Source organism: Phaenicophaeus curvirostris, chromosome 1 (genome assembly GCF_032191515.1).
Source record: "Phaenicophaeus curvirostris isolate KB17595 chromosome 1, BPBGC_Pcur_1.0, whole genome shotgun sequence".
Classification (NCBI taxonomy): domain Eukaryota; kingdom Metazoa; phylum Chordata; class Aves; order Cuculiformes; family Cuculidae; genus Phaenicophaeus; species Phaenicophaeus curvirostris.
The window spans coordinates 119,672,910-119,695,987 of NC_091392.1; positions in this window are offsets into that span (position 1 = coordinate 119,672,910).

The window sequence follows — 23,078 nt, forward strand, 5'->3', positions numbered from 1 at the left end:
CCCCCATAGCCTTCCACGCCTGCTGACACAGAAAATACCAGAGCTGTTTCCTTGAATTTGGGTCAGTAAAAGTACTGACAAACACGCTTACAGGATCAGGATACCTCTGAGGCTATTAAGTCAGAAGGAAAAGGATGTGGGGTTTGGCCATTCGTGATCCGCACGTAGCAATTACTCCTCCATTTCCCTCCTTCTCAGGCTCCTGCATCTTCCAACAAGAAAGTATAAGGAAGATGCATACTCCAGAAGGATGGCTAGATTCACTATGGGATTTAAAAGCAAGACAAAGCTTTTCCACAGTACTCCTACATAAACTCACCTATTTTTTTTGCATTAACAGAGCATTCTTTCACAGAGTGCCATTAAAGTTGGAGCTCTAGAGCAGAAGTCCTTCAATTCCAGAAACTAAGCCCTACAAGATTTAAACATCCACAAACAAATCCTTAAATGAGCAACACATGCTCCTCACAGACAAATCAGACAGTTCTGTGCAGGGTAGGACCTGTCCTTAAACTAAACATTTACTGTTTTTCTGCTCCAGTCTCCCATAATGCTTCTCTAGCCACCTACAGCTCCAGAGCTGAAGGTTTATACTTTGATTTCTTCCTCAGGTGAACCTAATTATATAATTTAAGTGCTTGCAGAGGAGTTCACCAAGGCTGTCTGACAATTAAAAGGCGAAAAAAAATAAAGTCTGTATTTTTTAAAAAGCTGTTAATTGGCTTAGGCCAAATTTTGGGCTTATTTGAAAGCAACCCCTTTCCCCTTTCCATCATCTTCCAACAGTCCTGGAAGACTGGGAAAGTTCCACTGGACTGGAGGCTGGCTGATGTGCCCATCTACAGGAAGGGTCGCAGGGAGGATCCAGGGAACTACAGGCCTGTCAGTCTGACCTCAGTGCCAGGGAAAGTCATGGAGCAGGTGATCTTGAGTGCTATCATGAAGCACATGCAAGAGAACCGGGTGATCAGGCCCAGTCAACATGGGTTCACAAAAGGCAGGTCTTGCCAAACTAACCTGATCGCCTTCTATGACAAAGTGACTCGGCTGCTGGATGAGGGAAAGGCTGTGGATGTGGTCTTCCTGGACTGCAGTAAAGCCTTTGACACAGTTTCTCACAGCATTCTGCTTGAGAAACTGTCAGCCTCTGGCCTGGACAGGCGCACACTCTCCTGGGTGGAAAACTGGTTGGATGGCCGGGCCCAGAGAGTGGTGGGAAATGGTGTGAAATCCAGCTGGAGGCCAGTTACAAGTGGGGTTCCCCAGGGCTCAGTGCTGGGTCCAGCCCTGTTCAATGTCTTTATCAATGACCTGGATGAAGGCATCGAGTGCACCCTTAGCAAGTTTGCAGACGACACTAAGCTGGGTGGAAGTGTTGATCTGCTGGAGGGCAGGGAGGCTGCAAAGGGATCTGAACAGGCTGGACCGCTGGGCAGAGTCCAATGGCATGAGGTTTAACAAGGCCAAGTGCCAGGTCCTGCACTTGGGGCACAACAACCCTGTGCAGTGCTACAGACTAGGAGAAGTCTGTCTAGAAAGCTGCCTGGAGGAGAGGGACCTAGGAGTATTGGTTGACAGCCGACTGAACATGAGCCAGCAGTGTGCCCAGGTGGCCAAGAAGGCCAATGGCATCTTGGCTTGTATCAGAAGCAGCGTGACCAGCAGGTCCAGGGAGGTTCTTCTCCCTCTATACTCTGCACTGGTGAGACCGCTCCTCGAATCCTGTGTTCAGTTCTGGGCCCCTCACCACAAGAAGGGTGTTGAGGCTCTGGAGCGAGTCCAGAGAAGAGCAACGAAGCTGGTGAGGGGGCTGGAGAACAGGCCTTATGAGGAGTGGCTGAGAGAGCTGGGGTGGTTTAGCCTGGAGAAGAGGAGGCTGAGGGGTGACCTCATTGCTCTCTACAACTACCTGAAAGGAGGTTGTAGAGAGGAGGGTGCTGGCCTCTTCCCCCAAGTGACAGGGGACAGGACAAGAGGGAATGGGCTCAAGCTCTGCCAGGGGAGATTTAGGCTGGACGTTAGGAAAAAAATCTTCACAGAAAGGGTCATTGGGCACTGGAACAGGCTACCCAGGGAGGTGGTTACCTTCCCTGGAGGTGTTTAAGGCACGGGTGGACGAGGTGCTAAGGGGCATGGTGTAGTGTTTGATAGGAATGGTTGGACTCGATGATCCGGTGGGTCTCTTCCAACCTGGTTATTCTATGAACTTTCAAATAAATCTTTTCATTCGTTTTCTTTTTACTTGACAGACAATTCTAAACAATTCTGCAATGTTTACATCCCTGCAATGTCCTCAGTGTTGTTGTAAACAAGAACATTGTTTGCTATAATGCATAAGCACTAGAAAATGACATTAGTTAATCCTTCTTCACTGTACAGGTTTTAGAAGTATCACAGTAATTTAATTCCTGGTCTTGCAGACAGGGAAGCAGGTGGACCCACTTGTCTCTGTGACTGGTTAGTAAAGGGGGCTGTATGTGTCATACTGCATCACTCTGGCAGTGTGCTTCAAGATAGTCCATGCAAGGCAGAGCAAATTAGAAAGTCGGAGTCTTCTGCTGCAGGCACATAAATGCTCCTATTGCTTAGGGAAGTCAGTTTTCCCTTTGTTATTAAGTTACCATCTGCATTAGGCAGGACTACGTGTTCTCAGTTTCACTTTTTATTTTCCTGCAGCTGACTCAAACAATTTGCTGGAGGAAGTTGAGCAGCTAATGAGTACTTGAGTCAAGCATTAAGCTGAAGCTGGAGTCCTCACAAATCCTAGTCACTGGCTAATAAACTCAGGAATGTTTTTCTGATGGACTTGAACAAAACTGCTTAAAACCTTGCACTGCTGAATGCTTGGACACTCTGTTTTTAAATCCTGGCAAATTCACTGTTCCTTTACCTGCAGAGCCTCCTGTAGGTGTTCTCAAAGGCTACACTTTTGGCCTCAAAACAGCTAGAGCGATAGCTTTCTCAGTGTTGAGGAGATCGTTGCTGTGCTTTAGGAAAGCAGTATCCCTTATTGCCACCAAGCAATGTAGGTTGTAGAGACAACAGTGTTTATGAAGTTGTAATTGACTTTTAGAATATTTTTAGCTGAAGCTGATAGAGGCTGGCCTTGAGTGCATGAGTTCTCTTATCTGTGTTGAGACTACCAGCAGGTCATACAGTACTAGCCATCATAACAAGCAGATTTCCCATCTTACAGAACTATAGGCCTACTTCTGAGGGAAGGACAGATTTTACTAAGGGTAAAACAACTCAGACTTAGGCCCTGAAATCCTACCATGGATATAATTCTTAGGTTGCAGTACTGAAAACTTGTTTCTTGTTAATGTTGTCCAGCCACTAGTTAGCAAAAGGACAGAGAAACAGTCTTTAGTAAACAGCGTATATTTCTCAGTAATACCAGAAGTCTGTCTTTAACAGCATAATTTTACAATGTTGCATCTGATCAGTTCCCAAGATTTTAGGGACATTTTTAGGCATCCAAAGGCAGAGTCTTACTTATTTGGAGGAATAATATGAAGAGTCCCACACAACCATTGATACACTTGACTACAAAGTCTGCGTTTCTCTACAGCAGTACCTACAAAACTCTTTGGACGAATGGTTAAGTTTTAAAATAATACATGTAAAAGCAATCTGTGTGGCAGAATAAAATGAAAAAAAAAAAAGCGCATTTTTAAAGCTGGCACCCTTCCTCTAACTTCAGAACAGAATCAAGCCTGTTGCGTTGGATGGTCTTCCCAGGTTCCTCACTTTTGGGAGGCTGTCATTAGTCAGACGTTTCTCTTGGCAGCAGTACTGGTGTAGGCAGTTCCTGGCATTTGCCATTTATTCCTGTCCTCAAGGTGTCTGTCCCCTTGGCTGTCCCTGTAAGTGTAGCTGTTAGTGATGCCAGTCAGTGCAGTGAATGAAGGAACTGATCCGAGTTTAAAATAACCCTGTCTGTTCATAGGCATAAGAAAAAAAACCTGCCTGAGTCAATTCTCTGCCCAGAGGAATGCCTGCAGGATATTGGTTTATAGGCAATGAGTTTCTTCAGTTCAGTGAATGTTTCCTGCCACGCATCTTAACTTCATGTGCAGAGGAAAGCTGGTACACATCAGCCAAGCATTTCTTTCAACGGCATTGCCAGCTTACATAGTCCCTACCTTCCTCTGCATCGCGAGCTCATTTCAGCCTCTCAAACAAACCAGTGGGTATTATTTTTCACCTGGATCAGTCCTCCAGTCTGGTTGGGGTGGCTACACAAATGTCTATGCCAGTCCAACAAGAGCAGGGTAGCTAACCCCAGGCAGGGAAGACAGGGGCTGGGAGCTGCTGCAGCCAGCACAGCTGCTGAAGAAGCCTGTGCAGAAGAGCCACAGCCTCCCCTCTGGGTAGGCAGGAGCAGAACAGGAGAGCACAGGATGCGCACCCACATTTTCTTAGGGAAGGAATGCACTGAGGTGCTCATTACACAAACTGGGGGGGTCAGCAAGGAGGCTTAGTGTGGGCACAAAAGATTTCACTGTGGCCTGTATGCTGGGACAAGCAGCCGATGCCTTGGCATACCCGTGATATTAGCAGCAAGCACAGAGCAAACGGCCGGTGTGCTAATGCTTGCTAGTTTGTTGAGACCTTGGAATCTCTACCAAGACCCCTGAGTTAATAAGAAAAGAATGCATTAGATGGAAAACGTGAAGATAAGGGGCACATCTGTGGTAAATAGTGAGTTGCACTCTATCGCTGTAACTGCGGGTTTCTCACAGGTGGAAATTCACTGGGGTAGCTGCTGACTGGATACAGAAACACTGTATAAGGTTTGCATCCTCTCAATACAGGTGATCTCGCTTGTTGCCTCATCAACGGGGTCTGTGCCTTAATCACTACATCTCAGGAAAATGTAAGCAGTTTTCCTTTGCCTGTAGAATTACAATAGGTATTTTAGCCAAAATGTGCAGTTGTTTTTCTGATTTGGGTCATTTTATCTCTGTTTTGATACAAAATTGTACTCCAAGGAATAAAGGAAGTTGCTAATAATAAAAATGTTATTATTAAACTATGCTTGCACAGAGTATTTACAAAATTTTCCGCTGTGCTGCAACACTTTGTTTTATCATTGCCTATGCTGAGTACACCTTCCCCCTAAGTCTTAGAGAGGACAGTATGTGTTTAACTCACATGAAGAATTAAAAAGCAATCTGATTAAGGGCTCCTCTGTTCTTTGGCTGGTGTATTGCCACCCAGGCCTTGCTGGCTCCTCTTCCATTGTCTCTCCACGCTACCAGACTGGTAGAGGCTGGTAGAATGTGCATAATTGATTGAGGAGGCCTTGATGAAGAGCAGATTCATGATGATTCTCTGAAAAGATGCCTGGAGCATGTTTGAAGACTTCAAAGACGTTCACATCTTGTCCTGAAAAGCCACAAAACGCTGTTTACAAGAAGCAGAGACTTTACAGAGAGGAGAGCATTAGAAAAGTCTTACAAGTTGTAACTCTAGAATAGGGATACACAGAGAGGATTTGGTCATTTCAGACATGCTAGTCCTTATTTGAGGCAGCACTCGGGGCTCTTTTTCTTTTCTGTAATAGTTTAGTGACAATATCCAGTAGTCATAGGCTTTTGTAGGAACTGAGAAAGTACAGGTCTTGTTTTGTCCGTGTTTCTTCCGTTACACTAGGATCAGACATGGGAAAGAATAAGTACATAAATTTCATTCAGGTTTTTCCTCCATCACTAACCAGGGATACTTCTTGAGCTGGGGTCAGGGCCCAGGAACATCGTGACCTGAGTGCTGCCTAAGGGTGCCACTGAAATGGCAGAAGAGAGGAACAAGAGTATGGACAAAGGGATGGGAGATAAGAAAAGAACTAATTAATTTTAGCTCTCTGCTATAAGTGAGTAGTTCTAAGTGGAATTCCCTTTTTGTGTGTCTCTTGCTTGGGTCTTGGAGTAAGTCTCCCTTTGAGGCCAGAGTTAGCAAAGATACAACCATGCTGTTTGCTAAAAGCCTACAATTTTTAATTTTTTTTTTAAGCTGGTGGTTATGCAACATGGTGGCATGGTGAGCTGCCAGGAGTCTTTGGGTTAACTAGCAGTGGTGCCAACTATCTGAGGAATGCCCAGGATTGCTAGTATTCTGTATTAAGTGAGAGAGAGATTTTGAAGTACGAAGTATTGTTACTGAGAGGCAGCACTAACTAAATGTTCCAACTTGTGTGCTGCCAGAGCCATGTTGGGCTTTTTCTGTGGCTCAGAGTTGTACAGGATGGAAGGGAGAGTGCATTTGGACTAAAATGGCAAGGGTTGTTGACCCTGTTGGAAGAACAAATGGAAAGAAGATGGCAGTTCTATGAACATTGAAAAGTTCTGAGTTGGGCTCTGTTTTTCATATCCCTAGATGCCTTGCTGGCTTGGATTTTAAAAACCTTAATCACTTTTGTCTTTCTGCATTCAGATCTCTCCATCATGTCCATTGGACTCCAAATTACATTGCCTCCCTCCTCTCACTCCCCAAGTTTATACACTACTTTGTTTTCCCAAATACTTCTTCCCATGTTTGGATTAGATTAAGGGCTTGCCTGCACAGGAAAGTTGTGCTACTATTAATTTGCAGTTTGCTTTAAAGAAATTATGTTAAACCTGGGCAAAAAGCCATGTGGATACCTGGTATTCATTTGCAGGAATACAAATGGCTTATTTCACGTTAGATCAGGTCAGCTAGGAACAGGAAGAACTTGCAAAGCAATATATTTTCCTACCAAAGAACAAAGAATCCAACAGCTGCTTCTGCAGATTATGTCCTCCAAATGGGAAGAAGATTTGAGGACATGTTCTTGACCTCAGCAGGAGCCACAATCTGCTGGACAGAGGTAACATACCACCAGTCAGCTAGTCCCATGAAAACAGCAGTCTCTGCTGCCATTAAGTTCTGGCACATGCGGTGAAGCAGGCTGCTTCACACTGCAGCAACTGCCTTTTTCCTACCCAAGGCAGCCTGGTCCACAGCACTCTCAGAGTAGGAGCAGGCACTGCTGCCTCTGTGCAAAGTATTGGCTTCCACTGCATTCCTGCAGGTATTACAAATTTAGTCCTTTGCCAAACAAAAGTTACAGTACAGTCTTGCTCAACTGAAAGAAGTTATGTGTATCCATCTACTGCCCCTCTTTGAACACTGCATGAATCCCTGCAGTTAACTGTATTGGTTTACAAGCAGACTGGAATTTTATGAGTGTGCCTTTCTCTTGTAGGCAAGCTCAAAGTAACAGAAGGTAAAGACAAAAGGGGGGGGATTTGTAGCAGCAAGAAGAAATTAAAGAGGCACATCCATATATCTTGGGTGCTGTTCATTCTCATTAGGAACAGGTTTGAACTGGTAAGCTAGTACTTACCTAAATCCAAACAGGCACCTAGTCAAGATGACTCCAGTATTAAGCAGCATCAGTATTGTACTTTGAAGAAGGCACTAGTGCTTCCCAGTTGGATTTCTGTAAACTTTTTGTCTTCCAATTACGATTTCTAAATACCAAATGTAACTTCAATGTCACCGTTAGAGTTTTCTTTGAAAACCTCTTAGAGGGTCACTGACCAAATACTAAGATGATGGCAGCTCTAAAGTGCCTATGTGATTACTGGGGCCCTGAGGGCATCAACCAGCCCGACTACCCCATGTCAGGCTCCTGCTACTCCCCAAGCTGCTCACAGTCCAGGATGCCATGTCACTTCCCCAGGGACATCAGCCCACACAGCAGGACTGGGGTCTCCATTTTCCACAGCCCTGCCCTGCCCAGCCATGGGCCGGTGACCTGGCCCAGCCTTGGCTGTTCCTGAGCTGGGAAGGTGCCTAGTACCTAGGGTTGAGGCTGCCCTGGTACCCGCAGCTGCTTCTGGTTAGGTAATGGGACAGCCCTGGGCTGCCAGGCTCTGCCCAGCTCTGCCCTTATGCTCCAGGGAGCCCCTGCAGTCCTGGTCCCCAGCTCCAATGGAGCTGCTGTTCTTGCTGTGCTCTGCCAGGAACTAAGAGACCTAAATAATGAAGGCTGAGGGACAAATGAACCAAACCCAGCAGAGGTCTTCAGGAGAAAAGGGGAAGAAGGCCCACATTCCTAGTTGCCTCACTATTGCTGTTGAGTATTGATTAGCTCTGTCCCTTGGCCAGTGAAGGGTCTCCAGCAACCCCAAGGGAATAGAAGCAGTGTACAGACTTGTAATGTAATACAAAGGTTCATATAGGTCTGAACAGAAAAGGAGTGGGAAGACCTGGGTGTGAAGACACCAGAAGGAGCACTCGCTCAGCAGGGGAAGGGCTCTCTGAATGCCTTGGATTAATGACATCCAGATTACCAGGTCATCAAGACAGCAGGGCATCTATGTGATCTTTCACAAGACACTGGGATCTGGAGACAAAAGTGATTAGTCCTGCTGACTGCTGAAGTTGGGACAGGATGGAGATACTGTCAGTTCCAAAAAGATGCAGAAAAGATATCAAAGCCTTGTGCATGGCCACCAACCCAAGAATAACCCAGAAGACATGAAAAGTACTTGATAGCTGGCATCCCTTGCTCTCCATGGCATCACAACAGAACCTGGGCACAGTCTTCATTATACCAGGATTTTGGGTGGATGGCTTGGTCTGTTCAATTGTCCCATCCCTATCCAGTCCCTGCTGTCGTGGGGTCCCTCTCCCCCTCCTCCCCCCCCCATTTTTGTTTATGTTGTTGGTACAGTGTTGCAACAGTATTTCCTACAGAGGAAGAAGGAGCAGCAATGAAAGCACCCAGCTGCATCATCTTTCAGTCACGTCTCTTGTGATGGCAGCAGAGAAAGAACCATAAAAAAGTTATTTTAGGAGAAAAGAGGCTTTTCTTTCTAGATGGCTTTTTTCAAAGACCACCCTGTCCCTTTTGCAGGCTTTTGTAAGTGGTGCAGCTCACACAGATGAAGCTCTGTCCCACTCCATTGTAAGAGGGTTAGCTCAGGCTTCAGTTGGCACATTGCAACCTTCCCACTTAAGTCAATAGTTGACTTCCCCTGTGTCTAAAAGACTGCACAATGCTGCTGTTCACCTCCAAGAATCATAGAATCATAGAATCACCAGGTTGGAAGAGACCCACCGGATCATCGAGTCCAACTATTCCCACCAATCTCTAAACCATGCCCCTCAGTACCTCATCCACCCGCACCTTAAACACCTCCAGGGAAGGCGAGTCAACCACCTCCCTGGGCAGACCGTTCCATTGCCTAATGACCCTTTCTGTGAAGAATTTTTTCCTTATGTCCAGCCTGAACCTCCCCTGGCAGAGCTTGAGGCCATTCCCTCTTGTCCTGTCCCCTGTCACTTGGGGGAAGAGGCCAGCACCCTCCTCTCCACAACCTCCCTTCAGGTAGTTGTAGAGAGCAATAAGGTCTCCCCTCAGCCTCCTCTTCTCCAGGCTAAACAACCCCAGCTCTCTCAGCCACTCCTCATAAGGCCTGTTCTCCAGCCCCTTCACCAGCTTTGTTGCTCTTCTCTGGACTCGCTCCAGAGCCTCAACATCCTTCTTGTGGTGAGGGGCCCAGAACTGAACACAGGATTCGAGGAGCGGTCTCACCAGTGCCAAGTACAGAGGGAGGATAACCTCCCTGGACCTGCTGGTCACGCCGTTTCTGATACAAGCCAAGATGCCATTGGCCTTCTTGGCCACCTGGGCACACTGCTGGCTCATGTTCAGTCGCTGTCGACCAACACTCCTAGGTCCTCTCCTCCAGGCAGCTTTCCAGCCAGGCTTCTCCTAGTCTGTAGCACTGCATAGGGTTGTTGTGCCCCAAGTGCAGGACCCGGCATTTGGCCTTGTTAAACCTCATGCCATTGGTCTCAGCCCAGCGGTCCAGCCTGTTCAGATCCCTTTGCACAGCCTCCCTACCCTCCAGCAGATCGACATTTCCACCCAGCTTAGTGTCTGCATGTCTCAGTGTTGCATGCTACCTTGCTTTGGAGTAACTTAAATCTCCTTCTACTATAAGCCTATTGCGTTTTAGCCTATTCCTGGTAAACAGGAAGAGTAGTTTATTTCCTTCCTTGTTGCAGTTACTTTTTATATATTTGTGTGTAGTGTCATTTTGCCTCTCCTCAGACTTCGCTTCTTGAGACTAAATTGTTTTTCATTGTGCCTTACAGTTTATATCTTCTGAACTTCCATTAGAGCAGCAGCTTAAGATTTAAATGAATGTAGTGTTTATGAAATGAGCTGGACTAACAGGCATGGAAATGGAGACTTCTGTCTTCACAGATTATACGCCACAGAGGTAGGTGTAGTGAGAACTCCATACTAAACCTGTGATCTGGAGCATCTCTCGAGGCAAGATGATGTAGTGATGAAATTTATCTACGTGGTTCAGATTTCCTCTTTAATCAGTAGCCTCTAGGCTGTTTCAGCCTGCTAGGATTCGTTTGTGCCAGATGTGGTAGTATTTTTTCGATACAGACAAAACATTGCATTAGCAATGAGGAGTGTTAACCAACTCATTTCACATAAATTACCAGCCTTGTGGAGGCAGAGCGTTCAGGCAGGGTTCATCTAATCAGTTGTAGATGGCTGCAAAGAAGGCTTTTCAGCCAAGCCACGCTCCTCAGGCCCCTGCTACAGCCACAAAGGAGAAAAAGACACTCTGAGATCATGAATCATCTCATCTTAAGGTAGATATTTAAAACAGATCAGATAAGACATATCTTTAAAGTGCCTGTGGGGCAACAGGCTTAGATGTAGAGATAGATGCTGCAGACATTTAAAATTAGGTGAGCTCAATCTCACCTGTGGAGCCATTAAACTGATGACGCACAGGTCAAAAGCCCTACATCCTATGGGGAATTTTCAGAGCACACCTTCTGCCTTTTTGAATTTACAGCCACCTCAAAACAGCCAGATGTCATGGCTCCTTCTCTTTTAGTTTAGTATTTACATAATCATTTTTTTGGAACAGAAACAATTGCTTTTTCACTTCTGCTCATGCCAGCATGTGGAGCTGGAAAAGAAAATGCTTGGGTTAGTAATCACTGATATTTATCATAGCTAAAATAATTACATTCTACAGAGGGGGATTTTTAGGCTGATTCATCTGATACAGTTCAACTGTAAAGATTCATCTTGCAGAATCTTTAGAAAATATATACTTCAAAGTAATCTTTTTGAAGGCCATAGAATTTTCTCCCTTTCCCATTTTTATTGCTTTGCTAACAGTCTGTAATTAAGGAAAAAGGTTCTCTTGATACTATAGCACACCTCCTGACCCACTTCAGTGCAAATACATACATAACCACTTGTTTGTTTGTGAATCTACAGGTGTTGGTGCCATGTAGATATGGGCTGTGGTTAAAGTTTCATAATGGAAAATCTGACAGGCAGTTAACTAATCCATGAGTCATATTTCGTAATAGCCTAAAGGTCTCTGATGTTCGACCTTCATTTGATACCCTTGCCATTGGGGAGTTATACATAACCCATCTGAAGAACATTCTTTATATAGATGACTGCATGCTGCCCTTTTATACCTGCAAGAATGGGCATTGCGTTTACTGAACCAGGAAAGTCTTCTGTCTACCTTTCCATTCCTCTCTCTCTGTGAGTCTATTTGCAGGGCTGCAGAGGTGCACTGCAGGAAACTCACCTGATGAATAAGAACAGTGGAAATCTCTCTGCTTAGTTTAAGTCTTGTAGGGCCTAGTTGAAAGGTAAGAATAGAGGTGGTGAGCTGGTTTTGGACTCCGTTCAACTTAACCCTTCTGAAGGGGTTTCTGATCAGTACAGCTCCAGTAATAAAAGTAGCAGTGGAACTACCAGTGCTGACAGAGCTCTGCTGATTTCCTCTGTGCTTGGCTTACTTCTGCTTAAGGTGGGCCAGATAGATACAGAAGAAATCCTTTTGTTAGAGCGACCCAAATGGGAATTGCCACCATTGCTGCCACCAGGAAAGCTGAGCCAGGATTAGCAACGTCAAAGTGTTTATAGGAAGACTTAATGTGGAGAAGGTTTGCCTAGAGAATCTACCACTTTATTTTCTAGCCAAAGGATGAAAAAGCAACACATTGCTTATTAGGGTACCATAACATCGTTGTGTTTTGGTACTTCTCAAGTCCTCCCTCAAAGGCAGCAAAATATGTTGGCACTGCTGCTCTTCCAAAGCTAACATAGGGCAACCAAGTGACTTCAGTAACTCTGTGAAGTTTACATACTATGACTCATTGTAATAAAGAAACCTAAACAAAATCCCAGTGTGTCATTAAAGCTGGAATATGTTTTCCATACTAAATTCTTTTAGGTTTTATTTGCGTTCTTTTTTTTTTCTTACAGCTGTATAATAGCAGAATATCTCGGGGATATTAACTCATTGTCACTGCAAGACAGAAAGTTCTGGTCTTCATGAATGGACCCAATATAAAACACAGCAGAAGGTAACCCTATTTTTTTAAACACTCTGGCACAACAACTTTTACAGCAGCGCCAAATGCTAAACAAAAATGAGAGTAGCTGAGAAGACAAATGGAAAGAAGAAACCAGAGAAGAGTTGTGTCCCAAGCTTTAGCTTAGTCTGCCTTTCTAAGAAGCTCTGCCATTTCCAAATAACTATTTTATAATTGTGTCTTAAGATATTAGCAGACACCACGAGCGATGTACATGCAGTGTGTGAGTTGCCTGCTGTATATGGAAAGCTGCGTAGTGAGGGTCTGGCACAGTGGGAGGGGGAACATGCCCAGCCTGGCTGTGGGCACCAGTGAGGAGGTTAGTCATCCTGCTGAGTCAACAGGAGGCACAAGCACCTCCAAACTGTCCTTCTGCCTACTTGTCATCTAATGTTAGACAGCTAAAGTTATGTGGTATGAGCCTATAATGACAGGCACATATGCATGCTTGCTTATGCATGAATTTCATTTTGCATGGATGATCTGGATTACCAGATCCAAACCTCTTAATCTGGAGTAAACACGGTGTTAGACTGGGCAGGGATAGCAGTGGCTGTTTTTTAGACCCCCTCTTGCAGCCCTTCTCAAGAATGCAAAAAAATGCAAAAAAAAAAAAAAAAAAAGCAAAAGGCGAGAAAAGGCTAAATGAAGGTACTGGTAGGTTTCACATTCATACAAATCTAGCACCAGAAGCAGGGCAACAGTGGTGGAATTCTGGTAAGGAAGTTGCTAAAAAGAGGCTGAGAGAAGGGAAAGGATTATACAGCAGATGTATCCAGCCCACTGTCAGCAGTTCTTCCCCTTCAACCACCTCTGCCTTCCACTCACGTAGGAACTGATTCTTGGGTGGTACTTTAATGTTGTGAAATCCCACTTATCAGGCCATGGTAATAGTAAATGCTTCTTACTCATACAGGTCTATCTGTACAAGTTTTTGTCTAACCAGTCACAAATTTCCAGGCATCTAGACTATTCCAACAAACAGGAAGAGTTAGAGTTTTCCGTCTTTACAAATACTTTCCCAAAAAGTCATCAGCCAAAGTTGGATAAACATGCAGTTATCCTTGTCACACTCCAGGCAAAATGACAAAATAGCTAGAATCTGAAAGTCAGAGTTTTTTTCCTCGTGTGGTACTAATTATGTGACTAGTCCTGAGATAAACCTGAAGAAGCAGTGTAGTTTAAACTCTATCAGCTCAAGCTTTGGAGAACTTTCCATCCTATTCTGTCAGGGTAGAGCTGCTGAAACACCTGTGATGTAATAAAACACATTACAGATTTGTACAACTCTTGTCTGATGATCTGAGGGACTCCTCTCCTAGTCTGGCCTTAAGTACCCACTGAAATCAGAGTAACAATCTCCAACAACTCGACCTGGCATTGGATCATGACATTCATGACAAACTTTTGGTTTTAACTGCCAAGACAGAGGAATTCTATTGCACAACTGTTCCACGACATTCTGCACTCTTGCTTTGGCTGATTTTTTTGTCTATTTAAAAATGTTTTTATTTTTTAAAGTCATCTTAATATCAGATGATAATTTTCTTTCTGTCTGTCTTTCCTCTTTTTACTGCAATATTGGTTGTAATTAAACATTAAACAGAGACATAAGTACCCGTCTTTTCTCTCTTTTCTAAACTATTCCTGGAACTGAAAATTAATAAACTAAGACGTACCTTTTTGTTCCTTTGTTTACCTTCTCTGGCTTATTTTCAGCTTTGACAGTGCTTTTCAGGATCTCAGTTTCATTGCTTCCTCCCTATTTTCTGGTTCCCTGAGCGTGTGTGGAGCCTTTGATGTTGCAACGGGCAAGGTAAGGCTCTGAAAAAAAAAAAAAAAGGTAAAATACTGTGAGAAAAGGACAAGGCATCCCCCCAGGGATTAATGTACTGAAACATCTTTAAAATTCTTCTGAAAAACTGACTAGCTGAGAGTTGACAGTGCCCTTTTAAGAACAGTTTATGTTAAGAAATCCTGGTTAGTCTTATAAGCAAGTTTTGGCTGAGCACAAGTGCTAATGACTTTTTTAAAATGAAAAACATTTCTAAAGACAAAAATAGCTAGTACTGAAATCTCTCACAGTCATTATTTACAAATTCTGTGTGATCCCTTGTCCAGATTTATAATCATTGCTTGCTATGCCAGCAGAACTTATAACTTTGTGGGTTTGTCTTTAATGCTGTAATTAAATCCAGGATGATTTTCATGGGCCCAGAATAATTTGTAATTCTTGTGAGAGCTCTGTCTTTTAAGTGGCCTTTCAGAAGATATAATCTTCAGTGACCTAAGCATGCAGACACATTTTTTTATATTTATTGATGTTTTCATCAAGGAATCCTATACCTTTGGGGTTGCTTCAACCTGATATGTGTAAGTAACAACAGAGTTTCCCCAGCCTTTCTCAAGGTTTTATAATGCATTTAAGTTATCTTTAAGTAAAACAATTCTTCTTCTATGAGAGTTAAAGACATGCCCTTTAACAGTCTTTTTATACTGTCTTTCCTCCAGCACTTTTTCTATTTTACTGTCCACCCACTTACAACACAGGCTGGGGACCCTCCAGTGACTCCCTAGCACTACCAGAGCTGACCAGTCTAAAGACGTTCTTGTCTGTCTTAAACATGGGATCATTATGTAGTATAACCCATAAAATCTGATCTCTTACTAGTTCTCCGCGTTTGTTGGAGAGGTGAATATTCCTTATCATGCAACAAAAAGACCATTCTGGCAGCACTTACACACCCAACAGTGCAGACAATGTATTAGAGCAATAGTCAGTAAGAGGTAGTTATAGGGGATAAGTAGAGAGTTAGGTTCTCAAATGCAATTTTTTTCTGTTTGGAACATGTAGCTATTTTTTAAGTCTGAATTTTCATTAACACGATTCCTCTACAGATAACTTGTCCTTTTAACTTGTTGTTCAAGTTTTTGTTCTCGGAGTATTTAATGTAAAGTTTCTTTAACCTTGAACCTGCTTGTGCCTAGTAGTATTAACCTGGGGCAGAGAATGTTTATATAGTTCTGAACACCATGACAGCACTTAGTAAATAATGAAATAAATCACAGGCTTTGTTTCTGTTTTAAAAAACTGTGTTTGCCCTCTGTGGATACAGATCTTCTGGATCCTGTTCAACAGCCTCATTTGGGTGAAACTGGATATTCTGCCAATTTTATTTCAGCTCATTTAATGTATGGCGCCAGTACAGACAACACACTGGCTAACAAAGGACTTGGAGTCCCCTATCTAAACCTTTAAGAAAATTCTGAAGCCCCTGGAACCTTCACTAAAAATATCTGCCAGGATTCTTAATTTTTATATAAATGTGCTATAAAGGTAGAAAAGGAAAGAAGTGAGTATATCCAAATCAACAATTACAGCACACAGCAACCATTAGGGTTCAAATTCCCTGCCCCATTCCAGACATTTAAATGGGCGCTGAAAATATGATGTCTGGGAAGTTACTCTGCTTGCTATGGAAGGGATGCCCATGCACACGAGAGCCAACAAAGAATTAGCCATGTGAAGCAAACCCACACATGTTAACTGTTTTAAAGCACTGAGTATGGAGAAATTGGGAGCACAAGAGTTATTGTATTCTATGAACTTGGCCTTACAGGCCTGCACACAAATGCAGAAGCTGGGTGTGACACATGCCGTAGACAGGAGCTGTGTGTTTCCCTTCAGAACAGCCTGAAAGCTTTTGAGGAGTCCCAGCACTTAAGATACCACTAAGAGAAATCATGCCATGGTTGACTGTGCCTAGATCACATGTGTTTTCAATAGAAACATTGAAAATTGTTTCAAAGTTGAGGTATATGGATATTAAACCTTGAGTATAAGCTGAAGAACAAATAGAATCATACAATCATATAATGGTTTGGATTGGAAGGGACCACAAAGATCACAGAATCATAGAATAGTTAGGGTTGGAAGGGACCTTAAAGATCATCCAGTTCCAAACCCCCACCATGGGCAAGGACATCCCACTATATCAGGTTACCCAAGGCCCCATCCAGCCTGGCCTTAAAAACCTCCAGGAATGGAGCAGCTACAACCTCCCTTGATAAGCTCTTCCAGTGTCTTACTACTCTCATGGTGAAGAAATTCTTCCTAATGTCTAATTTAAATCTGCCCCTCTCCAGTTTATACCTGTTGCCCCTTGTCCTATCACCACAAGCCTTTATGAATAGTCCCTCTCCAGTTTTCTTATAGGCTCCTTTCAGGTACTGGAAGGAAGATCATCCAGTCCAAGCCCCCTGCAGTGAGCAGGGACATCCTCAACTCAATCAGGTTGCTCAGAGCCCCATCCAACCTGACCTTGAATGTTTCCAGGGAAGGGGCATCTACCACCTCTCTGGGCAACCTGTTCCAGTGTTTCACCACCCTCAGCAAGAAATATTCTCCCAAGTATCTAGTCTAAACATCTCCTCTTTTAGCTTAAAACCATTACCCCTTGTCCTATTGCTACAGGTCCTGCTAAAAAGTTTTCCCCCATCTTTCTTATAAGCCCCCTTTAAGTATTGAAAAGCTGCAATAAGGCCTCCATAGAGTCTTCTCTAAGCTGAACAACCCCATCTCTCTCAGCCTCTTTTTATAGTGGAGGTGTTCTAGGCCTTTGGCCATTTTTGTGGCCCTCCTTTGGGTCCACTACAACAGGTCCATGTCTTTCCTGTGCTGAGGGCTCCAGAGCTAAATGCAGTATTCCAGGTCTGGTCTCACCAGAGCAGAACAGAAGGGCAGAATCACCTCCCTCAACCTGCTGGTAATGCTTCTTTTGAAGCCCAGGATACGATTGGCCTTCTGGGCTGCGAGTGTACGTTGCCGACTCATGTCCAGCTTCTCATGCACCAATAGAGCTATGCTAAATTGGCTTCTTATACAGCCCGAGGAAATACTCACGCTGCCACATAATTCCAAGTCATCCTATAAAAATCACCAGGATCTATATGAACTCCTACCACCAAATCAGTCTTAAATTTGTAGGGGAGGTTACTACATTCCCAGTCTGATTTAATCTCCTTTCCATCAGGAACTGGCAGCACTGAGAAATACTTTATGGCTAAATTCAGCATATTTATGTGTTTCCGATATTTATACTTCTCTATTTCGAACATAAAACGTAAGCAAAGATAATCCCTATAAATGTGTAAACTTATCAGGCACTTATTATTGAATAATTAATAATTATATTAATAAAAAATTTTGTAACCTTGGCCCATAATTTCATTAGTCCAGAGTGGGCTGCACCACAGAGCCTTGAACTGATCCAAAAGACAGGACGGGACAGAAGTCAGCTCCAGCGACCACCAAAGGAAGAGCTGAGGTATTACAAACTGAAGCCTTTGCAAAACCAGACTAAAAGTGCAGAGTTAAAAAACCTCTGCCAATTCTGGAACAGAAAATAAAGTCTTCTTTCACCAGCAGGAAGCGATAGCAGCCAGGGGAAAATGGGAATGGATCGAGAAACAGTGGGGTGAGATACAAAAGCTAAAAGACCATGAAGATGAAAGGTGAATTTGGCATCACGAGTGTCATCAAATGAAGGCTGGATGCCCTGTGAGTCTTAGGTCCTGCAGAGGATCTCTTGGTCAGTTATGCAGGAGGCCAATCTAGACAACCTGGATGGTTTAAGACGTGCAGTTGGAGTTTCAGCCCTGTCTGCTGCCTACTTTATGACATTAGTTGTAGCAGTATTGAATAGTGAATGGGTGAGTGAAGAGCAGCGTGCTGGCAGAGCTGTGGTTGCAGTAAGAGAGGTACGTGTGTCTTGATGGTTCAAACGTGCCCTGTATCGGCAGTAAATTCTGCAGTTTGGGTTAATAGTAGGAGCAACACAAGTGTGTCTTCTTGCCATGGGGGTCAGCAGTCAGGCCGTCTCCATGAATGGTAGTTGTGGGGGCACAGACACAAAGAGCTGAAGGTACTGCCTGAAAAGAAATCTCTGTGGAAAGGGAAAATGGAGATACCGTTCTGCATGTCTGGGCTAGTGTGAATTCATCAGGTTCCGTGTTTGAATGGAAGCCAGTTATAGCATACAAGTAACTCCTGTTTGCTGTGCCTGACCTAAATCCAAGTGTTGCTTTGTCAGGTTTTGTCTGACGCGTGTTCTGTTTACCTACTGTGTAGTAACACTGCTGGAGACTGGGTGTTAGCACTGGAAACCTGCTGATTCAAACACAGAAGTACAAAGGCCGTACTGCGGCAACAAGGAGGAAGCAGGGCCATGTAACTTTACCGTGTATTTTATGGTGGCCAGAGATTCCAGTTCATGTCAAAAGAATTCTTATTTGGGAACTTTCAAAGGATTAAGCATAGATCATCTTAATTTGTTAAGACAGTTGTGAGGCTCCACAAGGAACCCACTTGGAGAAGAGGAGGCTGAAAGAAGATCTTATTGCTCTCTACAGCTACCTAAAAGGTAGAGAGGTGGATGTTGGTCTCTTCTCCCAAGTGATGGGTGACGGGACAAGAGGGAATGGCCTCAAGCTGCATCAGGGGAAGTTGAGATTGGACATTAGGAAAAATTTCTTCACAGAAAAGGTCATCAAGCACTGTCGGAGGCTGCCCAGGGAAGTGGTTGAGTCACCATCCCTGAGGTGTTTAAAAGGTGGGTCGATGAGGTACCTGGGGACGTGATTCAGCAGTAGACAGGTACCGTTGGAGCTGATGATCTCTAAGGTCTTTTCCAACCTAATGATTCTATGATTCACTGCTAACAATGCTTGTGGGGATATAATGTCTTGTCGGTTTATTCATTAGATAGTTATTCTTCAGGATCAACATCTATCAAAGCCCAGCTGTGCACCTCCACTGCCTCCCCTGCCTTGGCAACGGTGCTGCCAGTGAGAATCCACAGCCAGCGCAAGTCCTTGAGCTGTCCCTGAATCCCTTCTCATCTTCAGTCTTGCTGGTTTTGGGGAAGCCAGGAGTATAGCACGGTGGGTCTTAGGCTGACAACGTAAGCACTTGCTATTTGAGCCTCTGCCTTAAACTACCACATTGCCATGAATGAATAAGTTTCCAGTAGCAAGGAGCCAGAAACTGTACTTGATAGGAAAACTTCCAGTTCTTCTATGATACCCACCTCTGGCTGGGGCATGAGAGAAATGCCCCTGGTAGGATACCTGTGTGAACATTGAATCCCACTCACCCCTGATCCTGCTTATGAGGTTGAACACAGTAAATGCACTCTGTCCACACATGATGCCAAGCTCCTTTTCTCAGCAGAACAAGAGCAGGTGACCTTGGTGTTGAAGTCAGAGAGGGTGATGGTATCATCAGTGACTGATGAGAAGACAATAAATAGGCAATTGAGATTGTTGCAATATAAGTCCACTAGGGCCCCAAGCCTGGGATGTGAGATTTTTCCAGGGATTGAAAGCATTAAGTATCTCTTCTATTTCAAAGATCCATGTTTAAAGCCTAAGCAAACAAACAAAAATAAAAAAAAAAAGTAGTAATAAAGTGGCAAAAAAATTCCACAATCCAAAAAAGAGTTGTCAATAGGCAGCAGAGAAGGGAGAAAACCAACTTTTGGTCTAATTAGATGACAAATGCATAAAGTGGCTAAGATGCAGTGGTCTTGCTGAAGGAAGAAACTCCCATCTCGGGTCAGGTAATGGAGGTGAAACACAATGAACTCAGTGAGCATTCTTGTGCTCTTAGCACAGAGCATGGCGTACCATGTACACACAGCATCACCACAGCACAGCGGTTACAAATGTTGTCACTCAAAGGAGAACATGGAAATATGCATACAATTACTTTCTTGGATGAAGGAGGAGGAGGTGCCTGCAACTTGACAACCCCAGCTCAAATGACCGATCAAAATTGCTCTATTCCCTTGCTTCCAAGAGGTTTCAAGACTATGTGACAGATGTGAATATTAGAGAATACGGAATAGGCTAAACCAAGAAGGAGACTTGAGCTTTAACTAGGACAATACTGTTGTCCTGCTGTGGGCCTGGGTGGACTAATTGCCCTGAGCCTTCCCAAGGAGCCCAACCCAGGACCCACACCCCAGCACGTGTTGGTTTGGGAGCACCATGCTTGGGTCTGTACGATGGTGGTAAGGACTCTGCCTGGCTCATCCCCTGGCATGGAGCAGCCTTGCTCCTGCTGCTGTCTGACATATATCTAACAGTAAAACCAAAACCATCTCAAAAGTGTGGTTCTATTTCATAGAATCATAGAATCATGGAATAGTTTGGGTTGGAAGGGTCCTTAAAGATCATCTAGTTCCAACCCTCCTGCCATGGGCAGGGACACGTCCCACTAGATCAGGCTATTTATGAATGCTGTCACACTTGCAAAGCAAAATTAAAATTAGTGCTATTGCAGGATGACAGACATCAAATAATAAGCCAAAAACAAGACTTAAAAGAAGGAAAATATATGCCTACAGTACCCTGAACAATATCTTCGTGCACAATGTTACAGGCAGAGAGGTTATACAAAATCTTTAGGTATTTAACCATTTTTTGTGTGTTCCTGCAGGGAAGGAAATGACAGATTAGTTTTCCTGTGGAGAATTCATTAGTATTCTCTCATTGGTAAGTCAGTATTTTTATCTTAGTGAGCTCAAGATGTGTCGTTTCGTCCGCAGAAATTAGCAGCTCTGATTAATGAATTAAAATTAAAAAAAACAACAGAGTGTGATAAGAACTGTTGAGTGATTTTCCAAGATCTTTTATGAACCATCCTCCTCACTCACTGGTTAGCATCTAGCACCTATTAACTCCATTTCAGGAAGGTGGTGATTAAACTGGGTCAAATGGAAGTGATTAAGTTGGATTATCCCTGTCATGGAAAAATTCACTGGAATATCTAAGAAGGAGGAATTTGCCACACAAATCCCAGCTAGTATATGAATTTGCTTTTCTCCCTGCAAAAGAGCTTTGGCTCAAACAGGATCCTTCTAAATGCTTCAAAATCACTTTAAATTGTTTTAATCTTGGAAGTTCCTCAGGACCAGTAAGGAAAGCAGTTGCCCCAGCATCACTCCCGCTTACGTGGCTGGATTTTGGAAGTGTCCCCAAGGACACTGGGGTAAGCTACCTTTCCTCAGGGCTCTTTAATGGAAAAACCTCTCTATTCATGTCTGGTGCTGAAAACGACCAAGAAGCTGTACAGTGGACAAGGAAGAATAACACCACATTTATTGGGAGAGCAAACTCTGGAAGGCTATTGAGAGGGCCCAAAATGGGGAAAATCTTGTGCTTGAGACTGAGCTGAGAATCAGGAGGGCACAGGGGGAGTGCACAGGCTCATCTGCAGTACCCGCAGTGCTTTGGGTTTGCCCAGCCCGGGGAGCAACCTCTCTCCCATGGGCCTTGAGATAGGTCTGTGCATGGTCTGTGCAGCAAGGCCAGGTTCAGCAGCATGACCCTTAAACTTGCTGTGTGCTAGCAACAGGCTCCTGAGAGCCCAGGTCAGATACTGTGCTTTAAATCAGCCCCATACAAGCATCTAAGCCTACACAGGCAACCTGTGTGTGGTTTGTGCTCCAGAGTAAAGCTCAGAGTAGACAGAAAACCCTGGCAAGCCTCTCAGCAATTTAAGGCCATCCTCCACTCTGTGATCCTGCCACAGAGAAGCAAATAATTTGTGACTGTCACCATCGTTAAGAAATAAGTAGCGTTTTATTGTGGAGACTGCTACGCAGAGTTTCCTGTTGGCCAGCAACCAAGGGGTTGCTTCCTCTTGGTAACATCTCCGAGTGCTCCCCGTGAGCTTGGCTCTCCTACTCTGTTTTATGGAGATTTCCAGCAGACACAATGACACCGATCCATCTGTCATAACCCTTCACCTCTCGTGCCGTCAGAGAACTGCCCTGGGGAAATGGGGCCGAGACGTGTCTATGTGTACGAGCATGTGGATATGCGTGCGCCTGCGCACACAGTTGTGTTTATTTTATGTTGCATATAGAAGAAAAGAGGATTATTTATGTTCTAATCATGATGTGTTCCCTGAGAAAAATACTTTCTGCTCTGATTTATTGCTCTCTTTAGGCCTGCCCTCAAGCATTGTTCTTGTATTTGCAGCCTGTCACATTTTTTCCATTTGGAAATGGAAATCTAAATGCAATGGCATATTTAATGAAAAAAACAATAGTTACTTGGAGGGAAGGAAGTTTCACTTCTCTGTTTTCCTATGTTTTTATGTTATTTTTTCTTTCTCCCTTCTTTCCTCTTACTCTTTCTTCCATCTTTGCTTTTACTCATTCTCTTCTTTTATCATTGAAAAAGAGAGGAAAAATAGCATCTGGAGGAAAGGCAGGAACAATATTTCTTCTTATTTTTGGTTAAGACATTCGAAAAGTTCAAAAGGTTTTACCTAGAAAAAGTCCACCCTGAAAAGTACCTGTCAGTTTCTGGTTAGCACTGTTGTACTGTTAATCCAAACTATTCAGCCAAAAAATCTATGTAAATTAAAAATGCCTGTGGACTATATGGAGTCAGCATTTATTGGTGACTAGAGAAGAAATGCCATTTTTACTAACGTCGCATTGCTTTACAAAGTTTACAGAAGTGGCCTTAGAGCTTCGTTTTCTTTTTATCTCACCTGAAAAAGAGAGATTTCCCCCCCCCTTCTTTTGCTTGAGGATTTCTCAGAGGATCAAAGAAATCAAATTAGTTTTGTAGGCTGCATTGAGAAGATA